This window comes from Leopardus geoffroyi, chromosome C3, assembly GCF_018350155.1.
Source record: "Leopardus geoffroyi isolate Oge1 chromosome C3, O.geoffroyi_Oge1_pat1.0, whole genome shotgun sequence".
Classification (NCBI taxonomy): Eukaryota; Metazoa; Chordata; class Mammalia; order Carnivora; family Felidae; genus Leopardus; species Leopardus geoffroyi.
This window is the reverse complement of record NC_059338.1, coordinates 118,953,667-118,972,424: the sequence shown is the minus strand read 5'-3', so window position 1 is coordinate 118,972,424 and position 18,758 is coordinate 118,953,667. Positions and strand designations below refer to the sequence as shown.

Here is an 18,758-nt window from a genome sequence, read left to right as displayed (position 1 = left end):
CTGCCATCATGTCCAATATTCAGCATGACAGGGATGTGTGGATTTCCTGGTTACACATACAAAAAAAGCGTAGGCAGCATTAAGTCATTTTGTACAATTGTTTCTATCTATGAGAGCCCATTAGTAAGAAATGTCACCTGCTATGGACTCAATGTTTATCCCCCCCAAAATTAATATGTTTAAGGCCTAATCCCCAATATGATGCTGTTTGGAGGTGGAGCCTTTGACAAGTGATTAAGTCACTAGAGTGGAGCCCTCGTGAATGGGATTAGTGCCTTTATAAGAAGAGACATGAGAGAGATGATCTCTCTCTCTCTTACCCATATGGGGATACAAGAAGGCAGGTATCTGCAAATAAGAAAGAGAGATCTTACCAGACACTGAATCTACTGGCATCTGTATCTAGGACTTCACAGTATCCAAAACTGTGAGAAATAAATGTTGTTTAAGCCGCCCAGTCTATAGGATTTTGTTATAGCAGCCCAAACTGACTAAGACACTGATACAAGAGGAACTGTGGTAGGTGGGTCAGAGCAGCCTTAGATCTCCTCCAGTAAGGAATCCCTATTTCCCAATAAAAGATAATAGAGAGAGGTTTGTAGCCTTGCCTGGCTTTTCTCTTAGTGAAACAGTGGAGTATTTAGTACCTATGATTATAATGGAAGAGGCAGTGTTTGAGAGAAATACTTCAATTTCAAGCTTTCAGAGCCGTTAAGTGTAGTGAGGGATATAGCACTAGGAGGAGGTGAATATTTCAGATAAACTTAAAATTAAAATTCTAGGGGCGCCTGGGTGGCTCAGTCGGTTAAGCATCTGACTTCAGCTCAGGTCACGATCTCGCAGTCCGTGAGTTCGAGCCCCGCGTCAGGCTCTGGGCTGATGGCTCAGAGCCTGGAGCCTGCTTCCGATTCTGTGTCTTCCTCTCTCTCTGCCCCTCCCCCGTTCATGCTCTGTCTCTCTCTGTTTCAAAAATAAATAAATGTTAAAAAAAAATTAAAATTCTAAAAAGAATGAGTGTGAGTTGCTAATTCCATACTGTGACTGTTAATGATAAAAATATGGTGAAGTTAAGGAAAACCTGGCAAAGATGTCCTTTGAGTGAGTCAATGTATGATAGAAAAGTGAGGTACAGCATAGCACCAATATGGAGGGTTGTTTTATAAGAAAAAAGTAAATATGACTACAGGCAAGGTTATGCTTGAAAACCTAAGATGCTCTAATAAACTTGTTAAATTTGGTGAGGGGCACCTGGGTGGCTTAGTCAGTGAAGTGGCCGACTCCCGGTTTCAGCCCAGGTCATGATCTCACAGTTCATGGGTTCAAGCCCTGTGTCAGGCTGTGCACTGACACCATGGAGCCTGCTTTGGATTCTCTCTCTCTCTTTCTCTCTGCCCCTCTCCTGCTCATGCGCTCTCTCCCTTTCTCCCTTTCAAAAATAAACATTAAACAAAATAATTTGGTGAGATTATAACTCTTTACTAAATTTGTTCCAAATTTCTTTCCTGTGCTTTTTTTTAATGTTTTTATTTATCACAGTTTTGAAATACAATGTTTAACCCATATTTAGCCAAACACATATTTTATCATGCTTGTAAAAATTGAATTTTTGATGTATTTTTGTTCATGACACATTTTTTCTAATGAGTTATTAATGCCATTTTTGGCCAACAGTATATATAAAAAAGCAAGTAGTAAACTGACTTGGGAAAAAAAAGTATTGAACATTTATAAATTCAGCATATTTTATTGAATAGAAATATATATTCTTTACTATGAATGTTTTGATTTATCATGAGTTCCTCCTTTGGTATCAGAAATATCACATTTTGGTCCATGCCTCAATCCCAAGACTATTTTGTATAAAAAATAATACTTCAGTCTTGTCTATATGTGAGGACATTAATATTTTTAGGTGTATATGGGGAATAATTATGAGCTTTTAATGCATTTGATTACTAATGATGACTGGTCTAAAATATCAACCTAAGATACTTAAATTTAGCATCAGAATGTTAAGGAGGTACTGACTTGATGCAATTTTTTAGACTAATGCTGGTTTCAACTTCTTTTTAGTAAAGGTCTTTAAAAATAGTGGTGGAGGGGTGCATGGGTGTCTCAGTTGGTTAAGCATCTGACTTTGGCTCGGGTCACGACCTCATGGCTCATGAGTTTGAGCCCTGCGTTGGGCTCAGTGCTCATAGCTCAGAGCCTGGAGCCTGCTTTGGATTCTGTGTCTCCCTCTCTCTCTGTCCTTCCCCTGCTCATGCTCTGTCCCTGTCTCTCTCAAAAATAAATATTTAAAAAAATAAAGGAAACAAAAAAGAGAAAAAAATAAGAATAATGGTGGAATCTATCTATTGCATTGGACAGTCTGTGATTATATTGAATAAGTCAAAAGTAGCATTATTTTGCCACTGATTCCCAAATACAAATATGTGGTGCTTACATTTATACAGTTTTAAAAATCATTTGTCCTCCTTAGAGAAGAATGACAATTACAATAAATGATCTTCAGAGCCCGTTTCAGCCCTGAAATACTGTGGTTCTTATAAATAAACATACCTAGGTGAAGAATAAGTTCTGTCAACCTAATCAAATTTTCTTTTATGGTAGTGACAAACTTGATATATCAAAGAGAAGCATTAGATGTAATACTTCTCGACTTTCCTCAAGATTTTGAATTTTTATCAGAAAATGTAGAGACTGTTGCTCAAATTATACTTTTATTATCTAGGTTTAAAATTAGCACCAGTATGATTTCCAAAGCATAATTATGTGTATTTTGATCTTTTAGGAATGTATATTGGATGAAGTTTCAGAGAGATTTAATTATTCAAAAGAGTGATAGAATTTAGGATTAATCTTTAGCAATCTATGAAATAAGTGAAGCGTATTTCTGGCTCAATTTCCTTTATTAACTTCCTAAGTCTTCTTACTTAAGCTTCACATGCCAATGGATCCTGACTGTAATAGATGTGTACAATGTTGCTTGTAATTTGGGCATATCCAGTTTCTATCACACCAATTAAAGTCTTCACGGGTGTTATTTTTTTCAAAGTATGACTGGCTGAAAAAATAACAACCAGCTTATTTCACTAATCAGCCAGTTTCTGTGGTTATTGTGTAGAAGAAAAAATATTAAATTAAGTTGGCATCAATCAACTATTTATGTATATTTTATTGTTATCCTACCTATATCAGTATGCTCTGTCTTTTCCAGGCAAAATTTGACATAGCAAACAATAACTAGAGATACTTAAAAAAAAGTGGTAGTCAACTTAGTTCTGAAAGATAAAATATGCCATTATACTAATAGTAAAAAAGATATCTAGTCTTCACAAACCAAAAGCGAAGAGTTTCAGACACAGGATATATACTTTGAAATTCTACCTAATAGAAATGTAAAGTTCTGGGCTCTGAGTTCCAATAAGTGTTTGGCTTCAGTATCTTACAGATCATTCTGTGGGGTTTTATATTCTCAGCCCCAGTGCACACTTTTGAGCATCCCAGAAAAAAGTTGGTGCTTAGAAGTGCTATTGATCCTGATGGTTTTTTTTTCCTTCCATTCCTTTTTTATGGCTATTTTTTGCATTAGGTAGATATTTTCTAATGTAATATATTAATTCACTTAATATTTTCTTAATAGACTTTACAGTTTAGAGCACTTATAGGATCTCAGCAAAAGTGAGCCGAAGGTACAGATATTTTGCATATAACCCCTATCCCCAGTCTTACATAGCATTTCCCACTTTTTTTTTTTTGCCTTTTGAGAATGGCTACCATGATTTTATTTTTAATATAATTTACTGTCAAGTTAGCTAACATACAGTGTATACAGTGTGCTCTTGGCTTCAGAAGTAGATTCCCATGTTTCATCGTTTTCATAAAACACCCACTGCTCATCCCAACAAGTGCCCTCCTTAATGCCCATCACCCATATTCCCCTCTTCCCTGCAACACCCCCACCATCAACCCTCAGTTTGTTCTCTGTATTTAAGAGTCTCTTATGGTTTGCCTCCTTCCCTCTCTGTAACTTTTTTCCCCCTTCCCCTCCCCTATGGTCTTCTGTTAAGTTTCTCAGGATCCACATATGAGTAAAAACATATGGTATCTGTCTTTCTCTGCCTGACTTATTTCACTTAGCATAATACCCTGCAGTTCCATCCACATTGTTGCAAATGGCAAGATTTCATTTTTTCTCATTGCCAAGTAGTATGCCATTGTATATATAAACCACGTCTTCTTTATCCATTCATCAGCTGATGGACATTTAGGCTTTTTCCATAATTTGGCTATTGTTGAAAGCGCTACTATAAACATTGGAGTACATGTACCCCTATGCATCAGCACTCCTGTATCCCTTGGGTAAATTCCTAGCAGTGCTACTGCTGGGTCGTAGGGCATTTCTATTTTTCATTTTTTGAGGAACCTCCACACTGTTTTCCAGAGCAGCTGTACCAGTTTGCATTCACACCAACAGTGCAAGAGGGTTCCTGTTTCTCCACATTGTCCCCAACAATGTTGTTTCCTGTTGTTAATTTTAGCCACTCTGACCGGTGTGAGGTCATATCTCAATGTGATTTTGATTTGTATTTCTCTGATGATGAGTGATGTTGAACTCATCATGTGTCTGTTGGCAATCTGGAGGTCTTTTTGGAAAAGTGTCTATTCATGTCTTCTGCCCATTTTTTCACTGGATTATTTGTTTTTCATGTGTTGAGTTTGATAAGTTCCTTATAGATTTGTATACCAACCCTTTATCTGATATGTCATTTACAAATAACTTCTCCCATTCTGTAGGTTGCCTTTTAGTTTTGTTTATTGTTTCCTTTGCAGTGCAGAAGCTTTTTATCTTGGTGAAGTCTCAGTAGGTTATTTTTGCTTTTATTTCCCTTGCTTTCAGAGACATGTCAAGTAAGAAGTTGCTGCAACTGAGGTCAAAAAAGTTGTTGCCTGTTTTCTTCTCCATGGTTTTGATGGTTTCCTGTCTCACATTTAGGTCTTTTATCAATTTTGAGTTTATTTTTGTGTATGGTGTAAGAAAGTGATCCAGTTTCATTCTTCTGCATGATGCTGTCCAGTTCTCCCAACACCACTTGCTAAAGAGACTGTCTTTTTTCTATTGGATACCCTTCCCTGCCTTGTCAAAGATTAGTTGGCCATACATTTGTGGGTCTCATTCTGGGGTCTCTATTCTATTCCATTGGTCTATGTATCTGTTTCTGTGCCAATACCCTACCATCTTGATTATAGCTTAGTAGTAGAGGCTAAAGTCTGGGATTGTGATGCCTCCCACTTTGGTTTTCTTCTTCAATATTACTTTGGCTATTTGGGGTCTCTTGTGGTTCCATACAAATTTTAGGATTGCTTGTTCTAGCTTTGAGAAGAATGCTGGTACAATTTTGATTGGGATTGCATTGAATGTGTAGATTGTTTTGGGTAGTATTGACATTTTAACAATATTTGTTCCTCCAATCCATGAGCATGGAATGTTTTTCCATTTCTTTGTGTCTTCTTTAATTTCTTTCATAAGTTTTCTATAATTTTCACCACACAGATCTTTTACATCTGTGGTTAGGTTTATTCCTAGGTATTTTATAGTTCTTGGTGCAATTGTGAATGGTATCAGTTTCTTTATTTGTCTTTCTGTTGCTTCATTATTGGTGTATAGAAATGCAACAGATTTCTGTACATTGATTTTGTATCCCGCGACTTTGCTGAATTCATATATCAGTTCTGGCAGCCTTTTTGTGGAGTCTGTCAGGTTTTCCACATAGAGTATCATGTCATCTATGAAAAATGAAAGTTTAAATTCTTCTTTGCCAATTTGGATGCCTTTTATTTCATTTTGTTGTCTGACTGCTGAGGCTAGGACTTCTAACATTATGTTAAACAATAGTGGTGAGAGTGGACATCCCTGTCGTGTTCCTGACCTCAGGGGGAAATCTTTCAGTTTTTTCCCATTAAGGATAATATTAGCTGTGGGCTCTCATATATGGCTTTTATGATGTTAAGGTATGTTCCTTCTATACTGATTTTCTTGAGGGTTTGTATTAAGAAAGGATGCTGTATTTTGTCAAATGCTTTTTCTGCATCGATTGACAGGATCATGTGGTTCTCATCCTTTCTTCTATTAATGTGATGTATCACATTGATTGATTTGTGAATATTGAACCAGCCCTGCAGCCCAGGAATGAATCCCACTTGATCATGGTACATAATTATTTTAATATGTTGTTGAATTCTATTTGCTAGTATCTTGTTGAGAATTTTTGCATCCATGTTCATCAGGGATATTGGCCTGTAATTCTCCTTTTTAGTGTGGTCTCTATCTGGTTTGGGAATCAAGCTAATACCGGCTTCATAGAATGAGTCCAGAAACTTTCCTTCTGATCTGTTTTTTTGGACAACTTGGGAAGGAAAGGTATTGACTCTGCTTTAAATATATGTTAGAATTCCCCTGGGAAGCCATCTGGCCCAGGACTCTTATTTGTTGGAAGATTTTTGATAACTGATTCAATTTCTTTGCTGGTTATGGGTCTGTTCAAATTTTCTATTTCTTCCCATTTGAGTTTTGGTAGTGTGTGGGTGTCTGAATTTGTTCATTTCTTCCAGGTTGTCCATTTTGTGGGCATATAATTTTTCATAGTATTCTCTAATAATTGTTTGTATTTCTGTGGTGTTGTTATCTTTCTTTCCTCTTTCATTCATGATTTTTTTGGATTCTCTCTCTTTTCTGTCATTTATTTATCTATCTATTCATTCATTCATTCATTCATTCATTCATTTTTATAGCTTGTCATGTAGCTATAGTCCTGCACCTACAAGCACTACTATATTAAAAAGTGACCTTGTTGGTGATGGGGAGAAAAATGGTGACACCCCAGTCTCTCCTCCCTAGACTGGGTGTCTCACACCACTCTGTTCAGGCCGTTCTCACAGTGCTGCAAGGGCATGAGCAGCTGGTTTATCCTTTTCCACAGTCTCCCTTGCCTCCCTGGTGCTGGGCTCGTACCCAAACCCCAGTGTCTTAAAAGATCCTGCTCTGTGCACCCTGGTTCTGGGGTAGTGCCACTCCACCCTGCGAGCAGACAAAGAGCCTCTGGCTGGCAGGTGCCTGCAGGGTATTTTGTCCTTGGAGCAGCAGCTATATACTTTCCCACAGCACTCAAGGGAGGGGACTACTCTCTCATACTGCACCTCTGAGCTTGCTACCGAGCCCAGGGCTGGCTACCCCTGCCCCACCAACCCCAGGTTTATGTACAGAAGGCAGGACCCAGTCTGGAGAAAACCCCACAACCCTGGATTAAGTTAGAAATTGGTTCTGTCTCCATTTTTTCCCTTTCCCAGTCCATGGTTTTTCTCTTGTCCAAATACAATCCTATACTTCCACAGCCTCTCTCCTTTTGTCTGTCTACAGGAGATCCCTCACCTCCATGCCTATGCCACCGGTTTTATCTCTCCCAATTCACAATCATGCCCCTATGGCCCATCAAGTTGTTGTCATGGGGCCCTGGAGATGTTTTTGTCACTCTATAGCCTGGATTCATGGAATTCCAAGCCTCCTGGCCTCAATACTGCTGTGTTTGAGGTAATGTTTAACAAGAGAATTTTGGGTCCCCTTACTTCTCCACCATGTTGACTCCTCCTCCTGGAATTCTCCACCCTTAACATACTTCATGAAACTGTTACATTTGTTACAATTAATGAACCTACAGTAAACCATCATTATCATTGAAACATCATCAACCAAAGCCCATAGTTTACTTTATATTTCACTCCTGGTGTTGGACATTCTCTGGGTTGGGTGAATGTGTAATGACATTTATCCACCATCATAGTATCATATAGAGTAGTTTCATTGCCCCCCAAGTTATCTACACTCCACACATCCATTCCTCCATGCTCCCTAACCACTGGCAACTACATCTTTTTGCTGTGTGGTTTTTTAAATGGTTTTGCCATTTCCAATGTCTCAGAAAATTGGAATTGTACAGTATGTAACCTTTTTAGAATGGTCTCTTTCACTCAATAATATATATTTAATGTTTCTCCATGTCTTTTCATTGTTTGATAGCTCATTTCTTTTTAATACTCAATAATATTATATTGCCTGGATACACCACAGTGTATTTATCCCTCCACCTAGTGGAAGACGTCTTTGTTGCTTCCAAGTTTTGCCATTTAAATGAAGCTGTTATAAACATCGGTATGCAGGTTTTTGTATGGACATAACTTTTCAACTCCTTTAGATATATGTCAAGGAGCACAATTCCTGGATAATATATTAAGAAGAATATGTTTAGTTTTGTAAGAAATTGCCAAACTGTCTTCTAAAATGGGTGCACTCTTTTGCATTTCCATCAGCAATGAGATTTTGTGACTCCACATCACCATCAGCATTTGATATTGTCAGTGTTCTGGAATTCGGCCTTTCAAGTAGATTTGTAGTGGTATTTCATTGTTGTTTTATGTGAATTTCCTTGATAACATTTGAGTGAAGCATATGTTCATGTGCTTATTTCTAATCTAGGCATCTTCTTTTATGAGGTATCTATTAAGGTCTTCGGCCTGTTTTATTAAGCAGATTTTTTTTGTTATTGTTCAGAGTTCTTTGTATATTTTGGATAACAGTGCATTATTATAAATGTCTTTTGCAAATATTTTCTCCCAATCTTTGGCTTGTCTTCTCATTCTCTTGACATTTTTCTTGATAGCTTGGCACGATGTACTTGGCAAATAGAACTGCTATAAATAGGTTTTAGTAAATACTTTTAATAAAATACTTTTAATAGGTTTTAGTAAATACTAGTAAATGCTTTCTGTATTTGTCATTGTATACATTTTTTTTTAAATAAATATTGCTATAAGAAACATTTTCTTAGTATGATAGGCACTGCAGATTATATTGATTAGTGCCACTTTCAAGCACTTTTAACCTGCCTTTCTCTACTGTAGAGTCTAGAAAAGCTAAAGACTACATCTCCTAGAATCTTTTAAAAAATATTTAATTTTAACTCTGGCCTGTCTTATGTCCAATCAATACAGTTGTATAATATTTGCAAGAAGTCATGGAGCAGGTCTTTTTATAGGCATGGTGATGAGGGTGGTGGTTCTGATTTTGCCTCTAGCATTACAAGTGATGCCTAGGAGAGAGGTTTCCTTTAGAAGAGCTCTATATTGTGGGTGGGCCTTTCCACTGGCTGACTTTTTTTTTTTGGTAGTATTGAAACCTGGTTTCATGGTCCTCCTGCACCTTCTTAATACCTTCTAATAAACCTCTTTTTGGGGCGCCTGGGTGGCGCAGTCGGTTAAGCGTCCGACTTCAGCCAGGTCACGATCTCACGGTCCGGGAGTTCGAGCCCCGCGTCAGGCTCTGGGCTGATGGCTCAGAGCCTGGAGCCTGTTTCCGATTCTGTGTCTCCCTCTCTCTCTGCCCCTCCCCCGTTCATGCTCTGTCTCTCTCTGTCCCAAAAATAAATAAACGTTGAAAAAAAAATTAAAAAAAAAAAAACAAAAAACCTCTTTTTATTTAAATCTAGTTAGAAGGACTCTGTGTTCTGTACTTAGGAACCAAAAATAGTCCTTTAGTCCCATCCATTCCATCAAAGTTTATCTCTTTTGTAAATAAATGCTTTTTTAGAAATTCATTTTGCTTTAATCAATTCATATTTTTATTGAATATCTACTATGTAGAAATCACTGTATTAATTGCTTTTTGTCGAGTTAAAAAGAAATGCATTCTAAAATCACATAAAATTAAATATTGAGTAGCTACAATGCATTTATTACAATGTAGGATAGTTTGACTTTAGATTTGATTTTATGAGATTCAATAATTAGAAAAAATAAAAGACTTTAATTTTAAGGTAATGAGATGGATCACAAATATCTTGCATAGAATAATTATCAGTATCTCTGGACATATATATTATTTACCATGATAATTGTTAAGTGACTATTTTCCAACAGATATAGTAGAAGTTAAATGGAAGAAAGGATTTTTTGGTTATGATTGGACAGTGGGTAGGAGTGATAATTCTAGGAAAGAAAGGAAAATTAACATGAGCCAATATATGCCTTGCAGATGATTTAGGAGAGTGGACCAAACAGCCCAACTGAGTTAAAGTGCTTCTTTGTGATCATTGTGATCCTAGTAACAACTATAGATAGTCTGATGTATTTTAAATTCCATATTCATGTCTTGTATTTTATTTTATAGCTAACTTGGTGTCATTAAAGGTTTTTGAATAGTAAAAGCTACCTAAGGAGGTAAAAGCTTTAGAAGAATGAATCAGGCTAAGCAATATGAATGATTGTCGAAAGGAGAGAAGCAGTGGAAAACAAAAGTCTATTTTGCTAGTGCAGAGGCAAAGAGATAAAAGGCATCAGTGATACTAATAATAGAAAGAAATTAATGTGGAAGCATTTTGATTATTCAGGGTATCGTATGGAATAGACCTTTTCAAATACATTTTCTCTATTCTTTAGTACCCTTGGAAATCTGTGCTTGTATGAGATGCTTTCTTTTGTTTTTAATTTCAAACAGAGTAGTTTGTTGCTGCACTGATGTATGTGTATCTGAGTATGTCTGGGTATGATGTATGTGTATCTGGGTATGTCATATTAAAAACACTGGGTAGGATTCTCAAACATAAATTTAAATGGGCCTGTACTCTCACCCACCACCTCCAAGTTAGAATAAAACATTCCTAGTATTTCCCAGAGATATTTAAATACAGACCACCCCATCCCCATTCCTAAGTCTTTTGTGAGTGCAAGCCACTATTTATAAATGTTTGTGAAAGGCTTGCTTTTGTCCTACTCAGAGCCCAAGCTACACATAACTTTCTCAGTGACTTGTTTGGCTATGGACAGATATTTGTAACTCATGTTTTCATTGACAGATATTTGTAATTTATGTTTTTATTATGTAGCATGTTTGTTCTTATTCCCTAACTAGTAAGAGAACACATTTTTTTCTTCCCTTTTGTTTTGGTCATTGAAACCCAGGCCCTCTGGTTGTTTCCATCTGCAAATGTTCCCAAGAGTGCTGAAGGGCCTGATCACAGCTTGATTTTTCAGCTTAATATTAATTTTTATTTATATTAAAGGATTTATGGTGCTATTGATTATCTTTAGGTACAAATTCAAATTATGTGTGTTTTTATTACTTTATTTTCTAAACATATTTGTGAAGATAATTCAAGTATGTTCCAATATTTCTACTTGGATCTTTCTATATTACAGTTTCCTTTGTGACTCAAGAAATTTTAACTTTCTCCCATGAAACAGCTGATTTTTTTAAAAAAGACAACAAAAAACAAAAACTGTTTCCTCATGATTTGGTAGTACATCTTTTTGCTAGAGTAATAATTCATGACAGAAATGTGTAACTGCTAGATAAAATTCATTTTATCATTTTAACATTCTGTGAAAACAGCTTCTAATGTTATCATAAGAGCTTTCAAAAATTACTTCAGAAATATTGTGGATAGAAATATCATTAAATATAATGTTTCTGTTAATTTTCATTGTGAAAATTTGTTTTACTAAATAATTAATTATTTGCCCATGTATAAAACATGTGGATCTGGATGCATGTACATGAGATCTTTAAAACTAAGTTTTAGGGTGCCCAGGTGGCTTAGTCAAAGCCTCCAACTCTTGATTTCACCTCAGGTCATGATCTCACAGTTGGTAAGATAGACTGTCGTTGCCATGCTCTGCTCTGACAGCACAGAGACTGCTTAGGATTCTCTCTCCCTCTTTCTCTGTCCCTCCCCACCCTCTCTCTCCCACAAAATAAATAAATAAACTTAAAAAATCCCCACTAAGTCTTAAGTATTAGAGTCTGGATGCAAAATTCTGAAAATTTTGCCAATAGAAAATAAAATGCATTGCTATTAAGACCTAAACATATTTCTTGTTTGAAAAGATCAGTTTGAGGAAGTTCTTATTTGGTAGACATGATACTCACATATGAAAAATTTCAAGAATTTGAACAGTTTGATAAATACAAATTTAAATATTGTAGTTAAATTACACATTTTATTATTGTAATAGGCAGAAGAAATGACTCCCCAAAGATATATTCACTTCCTAATCCTAGAACATGTGAATATTACTTTACATGGCAAAAGATGTGTAACCTTAAGGCTGTTGAGAAGAAGACCTTATCCTGGATTATCCAGGTGGGTCCTGTCTGCCATCTTTGTATCTTTAAAAGAAGAATGCAAGGGGAATTTAATTGAAACACAAGCAGAAGAGAAGGTGATATGAATAGATTGGAGTGATGACCTAGCAGGCTAGAACACTAAGGCCAGCAACCACAAGAGGCTAACAGAGGGAAAAGATTTCCCTCTAGCCCACCCTTAGTGATTCTTTGGAGGGGGAAGGACGCTGCTGACGCATTGATTTCAGAAACCTGGCCTCCAGAACTACCAATAAATAAACTTCACAGGCTTTTTAAAGATTTTTTTAATGGTTATTTATTTTGAGAGAGAGAGAGGGCAAGAGGGGCAGAAAGAGAGGGAGAGAGAGACTCCCAAGCAGTCTCCACACTCAGCACAGACCCTGATGCTGGACAGAAACCTATGACTGTGAGATCATGACCTGAGCAAATCAAGAGTCAGACGCTTAGCTGACTAAGCCACCCAGGTGTCCCTAAACTTCACAGGTTTAAGCCACCTAGTTTGTGACAATTTATTACAGTATCTGCAGGAAACTAATATAACTATGCACTATAAAACCATTGATTTTGTTCTCAATTGATCTTGCAATTTGACAAAGATATACTAATATCCATAGAATACATCCAAATATGCTTTGTAGGAAGTAGGTGTTTTCATCACTTTAAATTTACCCCTCTAATTGTGATAACAGTATGATAAAGGTGAACAATATTTTAAACAATTATGTAAAGTAAAAAATTGCTACTGATTTAAATAATTATCCTGCTGATAGATAGAAATTAAATTAAGATAAATTAAGCATTTATTTAATTAATTCAAATCCCTTGGAAACAGAATATAATTAAACATATTTTAATAATAGAACACTCATCTATTCAACTTTCTTATGAGTAAACAGAACTTTTCATGAGCAACCCAGGCAATGCTGAAGCTCTTTATAGAACTTTCTACTTCCCACATATGACCATTGTCTCTTTTATTTTATCATTATAAAAATTATAATGTCCCTGGGGCACTTGGGTGGCTTAGTTGGTTAGGCATCCGACTTCAGCTCAGGTCATGATCTCACAGTTCAGAGGTTTGAGCCCCACGTCGGGCTCTGTGCTGACAGCTCAGAGCCTGGAGCCTGTTTCAGATTCTGTGTCTCCCTCTCTCCCTGCCCCTCCACTGTTCATGCTCTGTCTCTGTCTCAAGAATAAATAAACATTAAAAAAATTATAATGTCCCTTATTAAGGTAATGAATTTTGGCATTCTATCTCCTGACATTTAGAAGTAAAGTTGCATTTTCCTCCACCAAAAAAAATTAAAATGACACAATTCCATTTCCTCACATTTTACAAACCAAATATAGGACATAATTTTTTTTCTAAGCATACCAAGTATATGGACATTCAAATTCATAGAGATGTTAATTATAAATACCATTCACCTTAATCAAAGTAGTATCTAAAAATTTCAGAGTAGGACTTTAAATGCTAACTATTGTACTGTACTGTAACTATTATTTATGAATTGTTAATAATTTTTGTTTCTTGATAGTATTGATTGCTTTTTTCTACTTTTCTGTATTTTGAAGATATTCCATAATATCTTTATTTTTATAATTATATAAATAAATAATTATTATAATTTGCTTTATACAAATCCAAAGGAATCTACTGAATAAAGAAGCTATTTTTATTGGATGCTGTGATGCACCCAATCATTCTCCCACTGGCAGATGCATTGATAGAAGCCCTTACCATCTTGGGTTTGACAATTTTCATCAGCTTTGAAAATAATATGATTTTTGGAAGGTTCTTTCACATTCGGAGAGATAAGATGACAAAGACAGACCCAGAATAATTCAAGTAGTTAGGTAATTAATATTTGATGTATTATAGATTTTAAGGGGGGAGGAGAGAGAGAGCGAAAATAGAAAAGAGGTTATTTTACTTGCTTCTAAATTCTAAGGCCCAGTTCATTAATGTATGAAAACAAATGAAATTTCCCCTAGAGATCTGTCCAGGCAAAGAGCATGCATTAGACCAAAGAGTTCCTTTGGTGTATAATGAGATCTTGAGTATGTCTAATAAGATGAAATAAAGAAGCAGGAATGACTCTCTGTTGAAATATTAATTGGAGGAGGGAGTTAAGATGGCTGTGTAGTAGGAGGACCCTAGGCTTACCTTGTGCCTCAAACATGGCCTTAAGATAACCATCAAATCATTCTAGAAATTGACCTGAGGACTGATAGAACAAACTGTACAACTAGAGGGAGAGAAGGAGTCACATTGAGGAAGGTGGGAAGTATGGAAATGTAATTTTGGGGAGAAATGGATTGCAGGTGCTGCAGAGGAGCGGCAGCCCTGTCACAGAGAGAAAGCCAAGAGAGAGTGGAGTACACAGGGATACACACAAGGAGAACACTTCCACAAAGCTATTGTCTGGGAAACTGAGAGGGAGTGATTTTCATAAGTTTTTGCAATCAATGGAGCTCAAAAGCTGGAGTTTTAGAGGTCATTGGGCTTGGCTGGGATAGAGACCTGAGGGCACTGCCCTACACCTGGAGAGAAGGCCCGCAAGCAACCCTGGGGCAGACTGGGTGATCTGAGGATCCCACCTAAGGTAAATGGGGAGGGATTGTTCATACTTATTGGAGCACATCTGTGTGAGATGTGGCATTGACTCTCCAGGGAAAAATAACTGGTAGGCACCATTTCCCTCTCCCACTATACAGCATAGGCACAAAAACATCTGCTGAGGGCAGCTAACCTGGTCACTGACTGTTTAGTCTGCTTTGCTCCAAATCCCCTTCCTCATGCTCTGGCATGACTGCCTTTCTGGGTTAAACCTGCATCAGTCCCAGTGCAGTGAGACCCTTTCCCAGAGGAACAGAGCAGTTCCCCACCATACAAGGTCCCTGAAATTTGGGGTTTTAAAAGTCAGCAGGCTTGGCCAGGATAGAGCTTAAGGTGCACTGTGCTGCTCCACGTTGGCAAGCAACCCAGAGACATACAGTGTGAAAACAGAAATCTAAACAATGCCTGGGATGCATGAGGGGAAATTATTCTCTCTTCTGAAAGTGCTTTCTTGAGAAAAACAAGGATGGATTCCTCTCTCCCTAGTTAGGAAACTAACTAGCTGGTGCCATTTCCTTCCCCTGCCCCTCAGCCTAAACCAACTTCAGTAAATAGCAACATGCTAACACTGGCTGAATAACCTTCTTACACCAAGGTCTGCCCCCCTGTGCTTCAGGGTACTGCTTTTCTCTGGCAGGTGTGCCTAAGGACCAGTGCAGTGGGCCCCTTCCCCAGAAAAAAGACAGCACAAACTTTTGCACACACCATGTCTACTGACCATAGAATTCTGTAAAGCTTCATTTTAGTAGAAATAGCATCAGGTCTCTTTTAACAAGAAGACCAGAGCACATCTAGTTAAAACATGCCTTACTCTGGCCAAGGTCCACACACTGCCCCTTTAAGGCAAGGAGAACCTCTGCAGATGACTGACCTGAGGCAAAGAGCAACCAAAACAAGGCAGCAGAGTGTATGCAGCACAGAGTAGAGACACTTCCTGAAGCACTGGGCCCTGGACACTACATGATCTCTTCTTCATAAAGCCATTACTGTCAGGAGCAGGAAACAAAAGGCTTTTCTACCAATCAGAAGAAAACAGAGACCTAGGCAAAATGCCAAGATGGGGGAATTCATTACAAATTAAATAACAAGAAAAGGCCATAGCTAGAGATCTAATCAAAACAGGTGTAAATCATATGCCTGATCCAGAATTTAAAGCAACAATGATAAGGATACTAGCTGGGCTTGAGAAAAGCATGGAAGACATCAGGAAGACCCTTACTGCAGAGAAATGCAGAGAAATGAAAAATGTAATAACCAAGATTTGAAGCAGACTGGATGTAATGATCACAAGAATGGAAGAAGCAGATGAAAGAATAAGTGATATAGAATATAGAAAAATGGAAAATAATGAAGCTGAACAAAAGAGGGAAAGAAAATTATGGATCACAAGAGTAGACTTAGGGAATTCCGTTACTCTATCAAACATAATAATATTTGTATCATAGGAGTTCCAGAAAAAGAGAGACAAAAGAAGCAGAGGGTTTATCTCAGGAAATTATATCTGTAAACTTCCCTAATCTGGGGAAGGAAATAGACATCCAAATCCAGGAAGCAAAGAGAGCTCCATAAAAATGAACAAAAACAGGCCAATATAAGACATATTATAGTTGAATTTACAAAATATAGTGATAAAGAAAAAAAATCTTAAAAGCAGCAAGACGATAAGGGTACCTGGGTGGCTCAGTTGGTTAAGCCTCCGACTTCAGCTCAGGTCATGTACTCATGATCCATGAATTCAAGACCCATGTCAGACTCTGTGCTGACATCTCAGAGTCTGGAGCCTGCTTTGATTCCTGTGTCTGCCTCTCTCTCTTCCCCTCCTTCACTCACAGTCTGTCTGTCTCTCTCCAAATAATAAATAAACATTAAAATTTTTTTAAAAAGCTGTAAGACAAAAGAAGTCCCTAACTTAGAAGAGAAGTCCCATAAGGCTAACAGCACATCTCTCCACAGAAATTTGGCAAGCCAGAAAGGAGTGGCATGATATATTCAATGTGCCAAATGGGAAAAATATTCAGTCAAGAATATTCTATCCAGCAGGCTATCATTCAGAATAGAAGGAGAGATAAAGAATTTCCCAAACAAAACCTAAAGAAGTTCTTGGCCACTAAACTATCCCTGCAAGAAATATTAAAGGGGACTCTTTGAGTGAGAAAAGATAACAAGAGCAATAAACTCTAGAAAGGAAAAGAGAAAATATCCAGAAATGACAAAACAAGTAATAAAATGGCAATAAATACATACCCATCAATAAATTACTCTGAATATAAAAGAACTAAACATTCCAATTAAAAGACAGGGTGTCAGAATGGATTAAAAAAATTAAAAAAAACCTTTATATGTTGCCTAAAAAGACCCATTTTAGACCTAGAGACACCTGCAGATTGGAAGTGAGGGTTGGAGAAACATTTATCATGCCTGTGGACATCAAAAGAAAGCTGGTGTTGCAATACTTATATCAGACAAACTGCATTTAAGCCAAAAACTGTAATAAGAGATGAAGAAGGGCACTATATCATAATAAAGGGATCTATCCAATAAGATGATCTAACAATTGTAAATATTTATGCACCCAAGTTAGAAACACTCAGATATTAGAAAATAATAACAAACATAAAGGAACTCATTGTTAATAATACAATAATAGTAGGGGACTTCAACACTCCTTTTACATTAATGGATAGATCATCTAAGAAGAATATCAACAGAATATCAACAGGGAAATAATGGCTTTGAATGACACACTGGACTAGAGAGACTTAACAGAATATTCAGAACATTTCATCCTAAAGCAGGAGAATACACATTCTTTTCAAGTGTACATGGAATATTTATCCAGAATAGATCACATACTAGGTCACAAATCAGGCCTCAAAAAAGTACAAAAAGATTGAGATCATATCTAGCTCTCTCATTTTTTCTGACCATATAACCATGAAATTTAAACTCAACCACAAGAAAAAAAATGTGGGAAGACCACAACTACGTGGAGATTAAAGAACATGCTACTAAAGAATGAATGGGTCAACCATGAAATTAAAGAGGAAATAAAAAATTACATGGAAACAACTGAAAATGAAAACACAATGGTCCAGAACCTTTGGGATGCAGCAAAAGCAGTCATAAGAGGGAAGTATATCACAGTATAGGCCTACCTCAAGAAGCAAGAAAAGTCTCAAATAAAAAACCTAACCTTCTATCTAAAGGAACTAGAAAAAGAACATCAAACAAAGCCAAAAGCAAGCAGAAGGGAAATCATAAAAAGTAGAGCTGAAATAAATGATATGGAAGCAAACAAAACACAGTAGAATAGATAAATGAAACCAGGAGTGGTTCTTTGAAAAAAAATTAATAAAATTGGTAAGCTGCAAGCTAGACTTATTAAAAAGAAAAGAGAATGGACCCAAATAAATAAAATTACAAAGGAGAGAGGAGAAATTACAACCAACACCGCAAAAAATACATATAGTTATAAGAAAATATTTTGAAAAATTATATGTCAACACAATCTGAAAGAAATGTATAAAAGTCCTAGAAGCATATAAACTACCAAAACTGAAACAGGAAGAAATAGGGAACTTGAAGAGACTGATATCCAGTAAAGAAATTGAATTAGTCATCAAAAATCTCCCAACAAACACAAGTCCACGGTCAGATGGCTGGCTTCCCAGGGGAATTCTACCAAACATTTAAAGAAGATTCAATGCCTATTCTTCTCATACTATTCCAAATAATAGAAATTAAAGAAAACTTCCAAACTCATTCTATGAGACCAGAATTACTCTTCTTCCAAAACCAGACAAAGACTTCACTAAAAAACAGTACTGCAGTCTAATATTCCTGATGAACATGGAAGCAGAAATTCTCAACAACATACTAGCAAGCTGAATCCAACAGTACTTTAAAAGAATCATTCACCATGATCAAGTGGGATTTATTCCT

General features: G+C 36.7%; 1 protein-coding gene across 1 annotated transcript in view; it reads left to right on the top strand.

The window, feature by feature from the left end:
- Positions 1 to 18,758, top strand: part of CNBD1 (cyclic nucleotide binding domain containing 1) — a 396,262-nt gene that overhangs the window by 320,559 nt on the left and 56,945 nt on the right. The window lies entirely within an intron of this gene.